The sequence below is a fragment of the Microcebus murinus genome, chromosome 2, assembly GCF_040939455.1.
Source record: "Microcebus murinus isolate Inina chromosome 2, M.murinus_Inina_mat1.0, whole genome shotgun sequence".
NCBI lineage: Eukaryota > Metazoa > Chordata > Mammalia > Primates > Cheirogaleidae > Microcebus > Microcebus murinus.
In genome coordinates this window covers 45,419,845-45,428,171 of record NC_134105.1, presented here as the reverse complement: position 1 = coordinate 45,428,171, position 8,327 = coordinate 45,419,845, and the positions used below count along the sequence as shown (strand labels likewise).

The 8,327-nt window shown below is 50.3% G+C and overlaps 1 long non-coding RNA gene across 1 annotated transcript; it reads right to left on the bottom strand.

Moving 5' to 3' along the window:
• Positions 1-2,026: 2,026 nt before the first annotated feature.
• On the bottom strand, positions 2,027-6,381 carry LOC105882586 (uncharacterized). The gene is made up of 3 exons (XR_001159312.3): positions 6,340-6,381; positions 4,899-5,580; positions 2,027-2,191 (listed from the first exon to the last, which is right to left on the bottom strand). It is a non-coding gene; the product is annotated as an uncharacterized LOC105882586 (long non-coding RNA).
• Between the last annotated feature and the right edge of the window lie 1,946 nt (positions 6,382-8,327).

Below are 8,327 nucleotides of genomic sequence, written 5' to 3'. Positions count from 1 at the left end.
CTGTACCATTTGGGGAAGCAGGGGAGCTCTGCTGTGCCTTCCATGGCCAGTGCCAGCAGCTGCTCTCGGGAGGACTGTCAGGAGCTGTGGCTCCCCAGCCTTGAGTGGGGATGACTCTGAGCTGTGGCCCACACTCCAGAGCACCCCAGCTGAACCGAGCTGAAGCCACCCTATCTGCAAGAGGCCTCTTAGTGCCAGCCCCCAAACTAGAGTGAACGTCACGTTTACATTTCAGTTCAAACAGTCTTAGGATGGATTCAACAGATTCCTTTAAAGGAATAAACACCAAAATGACACCTATTTTATATTTAAAAACTCACTCTAGTTTTATTCTCTTTTGATCATTTCATCATATTGTTCTTATATTTTGTTCCATAAGCCATCATTTTATTGCTGACCAAAAGCAAATAAGAGTTTGATCAAGTTACACAGCCCAATTTCCTGGCTGAATACTCCAGTGGAGCCCGTGCTCCATGCATTCACTCATTCACAGCCGGGCTGAACTTAGAACCAGCTGCATCGGCTGCTTTTATCACTCCTGCCAAATTATCATCTGACCCCAGCAGTTGCTGTGGGAAGCAACCTGGGATCGACCCCAGTCACTGTCCATGGTGTCATTTCAGTCACCTTGCTGTTCCTCTAACTGCCCACCTTGTTCTCACCTCAGGGCCTTTGCACTTGCTATTCTGTCTGCTTGGAATACACTTCCTCCAGACCTTCAGCCGGCTCCCTCTCTCACTGCATTTGGGGCTCCCAAGGCCACTTCCCCAAGTCATCCTTCCTGACTTAGACATCTAAATTGATCTGTCCATCCCTCACTCATCTGTCTTGTATAGTTTTTATCTTTCTGAATATCATTAATATTTTTTACTATCCAAACTGACATATTTCTTGTTTACTTACTTATTGTTTTCCTCTTTCAGGAGAATGTAAACTCCATGACAGGAGATATTTTGTCTGCCTCGTTCACTGTTATATCCATGGTGCCCACATCAGGCACTTGATACATTTTTTGAGTAAACCACAAATGAAGGAATAAAACTTCTCCTGCCCAGCCTCTTATTTATGAAATCAAACCTTTCCAGAGAAAGACAGCAAAAGCTTGAAAACTAGGAAAGCTGCACCTTTAATCCCATGAGGAAGTCTCTATGTTATTTGTGGGGTCAAGGAACTCTCTACCTCAAAAACATGCAGTGGCTCCCTATTGTTCCAACGGAGGACAGTTGTCCACGAGAGTTTACAGCCTGTAACAAGGCTATTAAAGTGAAATAATCTGACAGTGGCATTGTGTATGTGTGTGTGTGTGTGTGTGTATTCCATACACATTTACTGAGTGCTTGCTAAATGCCAGGCACTCTTGAAAGAATACAAATATGTGGGTCCACTGCAACCACTATTAGTTCGACAGAGGCAGTGGTGAGATGCCCAAAGGTGAGAGCCCATAGATGATTGAGAGAGAGACTTGTAAACAACATTAGAGTGTTAGCAAGTGCCAAAGGATAATTCTACATGGACAAGGGGAATCAGTCCCCTTCATTTGAACATAGGTAGGAGTCCAGAGAAAGCTCCCTGGAGGAAGCTGCATTTCAGCTAAATCCTGCCAAACAGGGGTCCACCTGGCAAAGGGAGGAGAGCCAGCGAGGCCACTCCATGCACAGGACCAGCCTGAGTGAAGGCCTGGCTGGAGGATGCCACATTCTGGGAACTAGAGGTGATAAAGTCAGTCTGAAGTGTGGACCCTGAGCTACAGCAAGGTGAGAGACCAGGCTGAGAGGTAAGCAGGGCGCAAAATATAGCAGCCAGGCAGACCTGAGTTCAAGAGCGGACCCGGTCACCAGCTAGGCAGTGCTCTCTGGGCTCAACCCCCCCCCCCCCAGTGCCAATGATGAGGAAGAGGAGGCAGAAGGTCGGCAGCTCTCTGAGGGAGTCAGTGGAGGTGTGGAGCGGGACCCAGAAGCTCTGGGGAGACTTGTTTTGTTTAAAAACAAAATACTCAAAATGTCCCCTTGCTTTGATTAGTTTTGAATCATGATACTTCATTTATTTTGAATTTGAAACTCATTAAACGAGGGTGTGCGGTTTTTGTGTTTATTAAGAATGACTTGGATTATAAAAGAGGTAGAGAAGCCTTGGCTGAGGTGATCTTGAAGTGCCCTCTGGTTCTCACCGCCACCTCTGAGATGACCGACATCTGGAAAAAGCAGAGAGGTGCAATGAATCAGATACTGATCTTAGAGTCAGAAGACCCAAATTTCAACTCAGACTCTACCACTTACTCCCTGGGCAAGTTAATGAACTTCTAGGACTGTCAGCTTCCTCTTCTATAATACAATATATTCCTCACAGGCTAATTGTGAGGTTGTTTTATTTTAAAAAACATATATATTATATTTACTTTGCTCCAAACAAAATTAGATACTTCTGCGTAAGTCTAACAAAACATGTACAGGATCTATATATTGAAAATATGTACAGGATTTGTATACTAATTGTGAAGTTTATTTGAAATAACAGACTTGCAAGCAACTGGCACATAGTAGGTACTCAATAAATGTCAGCTGAGTATAATGTCTTTGACTGTTCCCTTTGTATCCCTGTCCCTGACCATAATAGCTTCCCTACAAATACCTCCCATGTACGGGGTGTTCTCCTCAGCTATCTCATTTACAAGGAGAAATTGGAGATTTAATATTTTGTTGTCAGCTGAGTTTACTAAATTACCTCAGGATGGTTTTGACCCTCAGAATACAGCCATGATGAATGATAGGAACTCAGGGTGTCCTGCCTGGAACCACACAAGGTTTAAAATCTTTTAAAATTTAAAGTGGCTTTTTATTACTTTGGAAATACACCCACTGCACGTTTTTATTTCCAACCATTATACTTTTTTCCTCCTTACTTTCCACATTTAACTCAAGGTATCAAATGCAAAAGCCAAGCTTGAAGTGATCATAACATTTAAGCAATGAATGTAACGACAGCTTACACTTGCATGGAGAAAGATCTACATTCGATATTTAATAGCTTTAGCCATTTACAGCAAGAATTATCACAGAGACCCCAAAGAGGGAGGGTAAGAGAGGAATAATTCTAGGCCTTGGACTAAAGATGCTGTAGTCATAAGCGGTTTTGGAAATGATTAAGTGATAAATACAGTAAATTCACCCTCAGTTCTGGGAACCCCACAGTAATTCTCAGAGGCAGAAGCAATTATTATTATTAAAAGGTCTAAACCTTAAGCATGAGCTGTTTTCATCTATTTAACTGGAAGATCACTAAGTACAGGGAAGAGGGAACTCAGGTGTATGGAGCACCTACTGGATACCAAGTGCTCTATCACCTGACTAAAACACCTAACCTACAAAGCTCCACGGGAGCACTTGTAATTGGACCCAAAAAAATACAGGAAGAGGGAAACTAACAATATTGAATACCTACTATGTGTGAAGTGCCTTAGTATATAAAATATAAGAAAGTGCATGCAAAGCTTAGTCATATGTAAGGAAGGCCAATAAACTCAGAAAGGAGGTGCCATCTTTGTTGAGGAGGTGACCGTGTGTGGTGTCATTCCTGGCTGCATCCCCAATGCCTAGCATAGTGCCTGATGCACCCTGCAGGGATTGGAACAAGGAGTAGGGAGCCAGATTTTGTGGATTCAAATCTTCCTTCTTAGTAGCAGTGTGACCTTAGGTAAGTCACTTAACCTCTTTGTGCCTCAATTTCCTACTTGTGAAAAGGGACACTCATAATACCTCCCTCACACTGTAATTGCAGAATTAAATGCACTAATAAGTGTAAAGTGCTTAAGGAAGTGCTGGCAAGCAGTGAAGGTTGCAAGCATCATTGAGGATAGAGCTCAATCTACCCTCACCACCACCCTATGATGTAAAGTGCAATGAAGCTCTCTTTCCCAGGTGGGGAAACCGGGGAAAGTTCACCTGCCTGGTTATCCAGTTCTTAATTGGCCTAACTGGGATTCCTACCCAGGCCTGCCTAACAATAATAGCAAAACAGAGCATTTAATTAGATTTTCTTAAGTGTCCTAGGCCTTTACAGGTAGGTACACATTTACTTCCCACAACAATTATATGAGGTAAGCGTTGCTAACCCCCAGTTTACAGACGCAGAAACTGAGACCGAAAGAGGTTAAGTAATTTTCTCAAGGCCGTACAGTTAGCAAACGTCAGGTGCACATTTGAACCCTGGCCAGAGAACCTGGCTGCCCACCGCACGCAGGAGAGGGCCGCTGGCCCCTAGAACCTGAAACGCGGCTGGCCGGCCTGCAAACCCGGCGCGCACTCCTACGCCCTGCTGGCAGTGGGGATTGCTCCCGGGGCTCCAGTCGGCCGTGGGGCCCCGGTGGGGGCAGCTGGCCCGGAGCAGGGGCGTGGCCCGCGCGCTGGCACTGGGCGCCCCGCGGGACAGCGGGGAGGAGCTCGCGCAGGAAGCACCGAGGGAACCCCGGCGGGGCCGCGCCCGCCGCCCTCCCGAGCCGGGCGCCCGCGCGTCCAGTTCGCACTCAGCCCCAGCCGCGCCGCCTGAGCTCGCGGTTACTCAGAATCGCCCGCGCTCGCCCGGCCCAGTGACAGAGGTCTGCAGTAGCAGCAGACCGAGGAAGCCTAGTGGCACGCGGGACCTCCTACGCCAGCGGAAAGCACCCAGGCCCCGAGCCGGGAGATCTCTGTTCTCCTCCTGCCGGGCCTCAGTTTACCCGTCTGTGCACTGCCCTCAAGAATGTTTAGGCACAATCCAGGGAAGGGTGTGGAAACAGCTCGAAATTTCTTTGAAGTCTCCTGTTTCCATCTAAAATAATTTTGAGATTTTTATAGCCTTCCCCATTACTATTTGTTTTCATAAGAATCTATACTTTGCAACTTAAAAGAGAGTGAAATTGTCACCGGGAAAGTTAGCCTGCGGTTCATCCTGCCGTTCGAGTCCCGGTTTGACACACCGAAGGAAGCGCTGGAGCGTGGCTTTCCGCTCCCCTTGGTCTGTCGGTCTGCGACTCGCGGACGTGCATACGTTACTTCTCCCCTTTAGCAGCTTTACAAACTCACTGCCGACAGGTGCGGTGGGGAGAAAGCGGGGTTTTGCAACCAGACACACTGGTTTAGGATTTCTTGTTCTGCTGTTTTTTGCCTGAGGCACCCTGGTCAACCCATTTAACCTTGCCGAGCCTCAGTCTCCTGTCCATAAAATGGGAAGAATGAATGCTGCCCGCAGGGCTGCGGTTTGTCTAGGGCCTGCCACGTGCTGGGGAACCAAAGGATAAGGGTGCTAGTAAGCGGGCACCCTGACGGTCAGAGCCTGCGTTCCTTCCTCCGCTCCTTTCGGCCGGAGTCCCAGCCTGGCCGAGCCCGGGTGTGGCCGGCTCCCAGCCTCGCGCGCATGCGCGGCGGGCGCACCGGTTCCGCCTCCCCCGCGGGCGGGCGCTGCGGGCGAGACCTGCGGCGACCTGCGGGCGGGAGGACGCGGCTCTGTTTACACAAAGAGCAGCCAGCGGAGGCTGGCCTTGTATGGACGAAACGCCGGCGGGCCACTGGGGGAGGCTACGAGAGGCAGCTTTCGCCGGACCGGAATCTGTGAATAAATAAACACGCGAAGGGAAGAATTCACTGCACTTCCCTCCTAGGGTCACAGAAACACAGTCCACGTGGGGCCGTCGGAGTCCGCGCACTCGCCCATCCCACCGTCTCGTCTGCAGGGCAAACTGAGGCTGAGAAGATTCAGATGAGTTACCCTAGGCCAGGCCAGACCTCCTGCCTCCCAGACCCGCCGACCCAGGGCCGCCCTTGGGACGCGACGTCAGGGGCTGGAGTGAGAGCGGGCTGCTAAGCAGAGGAGGGAAAGGGACTGGCTTTACTGAGCACCTGTTATGTGCCAGGCACCTCCCCTAGGTTATTGCATGGACTTCCACTCCCACGACGCTTTGGGGTAGGCACGGCACTCCCATTTTTCGTCCGGGGAAACCCTGGGTCAGATGGCAGTGACGTGCCCAAGAATGCAGAGGCCTGCGGGTGGAACAGCCTGGATTCAAACGCAAGCCTGTCCCGGGTCCTGGCCCCCGAGGCGGCGCAGGGTGAGGCAGAGGACGAGCGGTGGCGAGGCCAGGAGAGCCATGGGCCTGCCCATCTGTCTCCAGGCGCTGCCCGTCCCCTCCGAGGCCTTCGCCCGCCCGCTGGATGGCCGAAGCCTCTTCCATTTCTACCCGTCAGCTAGTTCGCCGCCGCCCGGTCCTCTCGCCTGACTTAGCAGCCGGAAGTCACACGCCCAGCGACCGCTGACCCAGAGCCCCTAGTCACCGCATTGCCAAAGCCAGCGTTGCCCTGAAAGACGTACAGGTGAGCCCAGGGCACGCGTTTCTCCTGCCTCCGCCCGAGTCCCTGCGCCCGCATCCGGTCCCTGAGCGGAAGAAACTGGTCCAGCCACCCCTTTCCCAGCAGGGCGCCACCCACGCCCACCCCCCTGCAGTTCCAAACTGGTTTCTTCACTTTCCCTGGCCCAGCTCCTGCCAGGGGCGAGGAAGGGAAGCCGGTTGCTCAATGTGCCTGAGGATAGTTCTGGTTCTCCTGCGACCTGTCTGTCGGCCAGCCCCAATCAGCCAGGTGGGCCCAACTCAAGCCGCCAGGCACCTACAGTGGGACCACCCAGCAGATCCTTAGGGGTCCTCACACAACACGTGTCAGCACCAGGTCCCATGGGGAAAGTAGACTGGGTGGAATGGGGCCACCCCACTGTAGGTCTATCCTGCAGTGAGGGGGTGTGGGAAGCCGGAGACAGGCTTGCCCCAGGGCCAGCACACTGACCTCTCGCTGGGACTCCATCATGCACGCGCTCACCGATCTTGGAGGACTTTCTGGAAGCCCCAGCTTCTTTGCTTTACACCTCCTGGCCAAGAGGACAGCTTGGGCAAAACATTCAGACAAGTGACCGAAGGAATTTATTCACAAGTACTTACTGAGTGCCAGCCACTGCACTGGGTTCTGGGGACAACACCATGACCCAGACACAGTCCCTGCCCTCAGGATTCCCAGCCTAGTGAGGAGTCAGACAGGTAACAGGTCATTTTAATGGGATTTAATGGGAGGCCATGAGCCATTTCCCAGAGAAGACCCTGAGTTGGGGGGCTGTGGGGGGGTAGATCTGGAAAGACTTCCTCAGATTTAAGACACTGCCCCTTTCCTTCACATTTCTGGAATACCTGCATCATGCTAGGAGCTCAGGAAGCAGCTGGTGATTTTCAAGGGAAAGCAAATCATGCCGTCATGGTGTGGTGGCTAAAATGCCAGGGCTCTGGCTACAGCCACTTATTCTGTGCCATGGGTGATTCACATAATCTCTCTGACCCTCATTTCTCTATCTGTAAAATAGGGATAATGATAATACCTGCCTCATAGAACAAGGCCTAGCCCAAGGTAGGCATTAATGAATGTAATCAATTGTATTATTTTGTTGTGGTTCACACTCTTCCCATCCTTAGGACAACCCCATATGGTTGGCAGCACAGCTAACCTCATACCCATTTTACAGATGATAGAGTAGACCCAGACAAATTAACCCTATGGCCTGTGTCTGGTAAATTTTCGAGACCAAGTCTCTGGGGAGAGGTGGCCTTCTGAAATGGGAGGATATTGTGACCTTCACCTGCCCTCCCTGAAACCTCAGATGACTGGTGGAGGCTGAACTGTCTGGGGCACTTCCTCTGACCTAAATCCTGTTGGCTATACCCAAACACCAGCCAGAAGATACCAACAGCCACACCCTCACCCTAAAGATTTTGCCCTAACTTGTGCTTAATGCCAAGGGATTTCTATTTCAGGAGCTACATTTAGAAAGTGGAGGAATATATGCTAATTGGACACCTACTATGTGCCAGACGTCACAAGAGGCATGTTTTAGGGCTTAGTTCGTCTTATGGGAGCCATCTTATGAGGGCAGGGAAAGAAGGAAGAAGAAAAGGAAGAAAGAATCGACTTCTTCCAACTGCTCTCTGTAACAAAACTTCATACAATTACATGTAACCCTGAGTATTCTTTCTAAAATGCAAATGTGATCATATTACTCCCAACTCCCTTGCTTAAAATCTCCCAGTGGTCTCCCCTTGCCTTTACGATGAAGTTGATACTGAACAAAGTCACACTCAGCTAGCCACATCATCCCACCACTGTGCCCTCTGACCTCCCGGCCTTTGCACATGCAATTTCTTCTTCCTGGAATGCCCTTCCAGCTCCCCACTTCCTTTCTTACTTTTAATTGGTTAAATACTATTCATCCTTTAGCCCCTGGCTTTAAATATCACCTCCCCCAGGAGGCCTTTGTGGTCCACT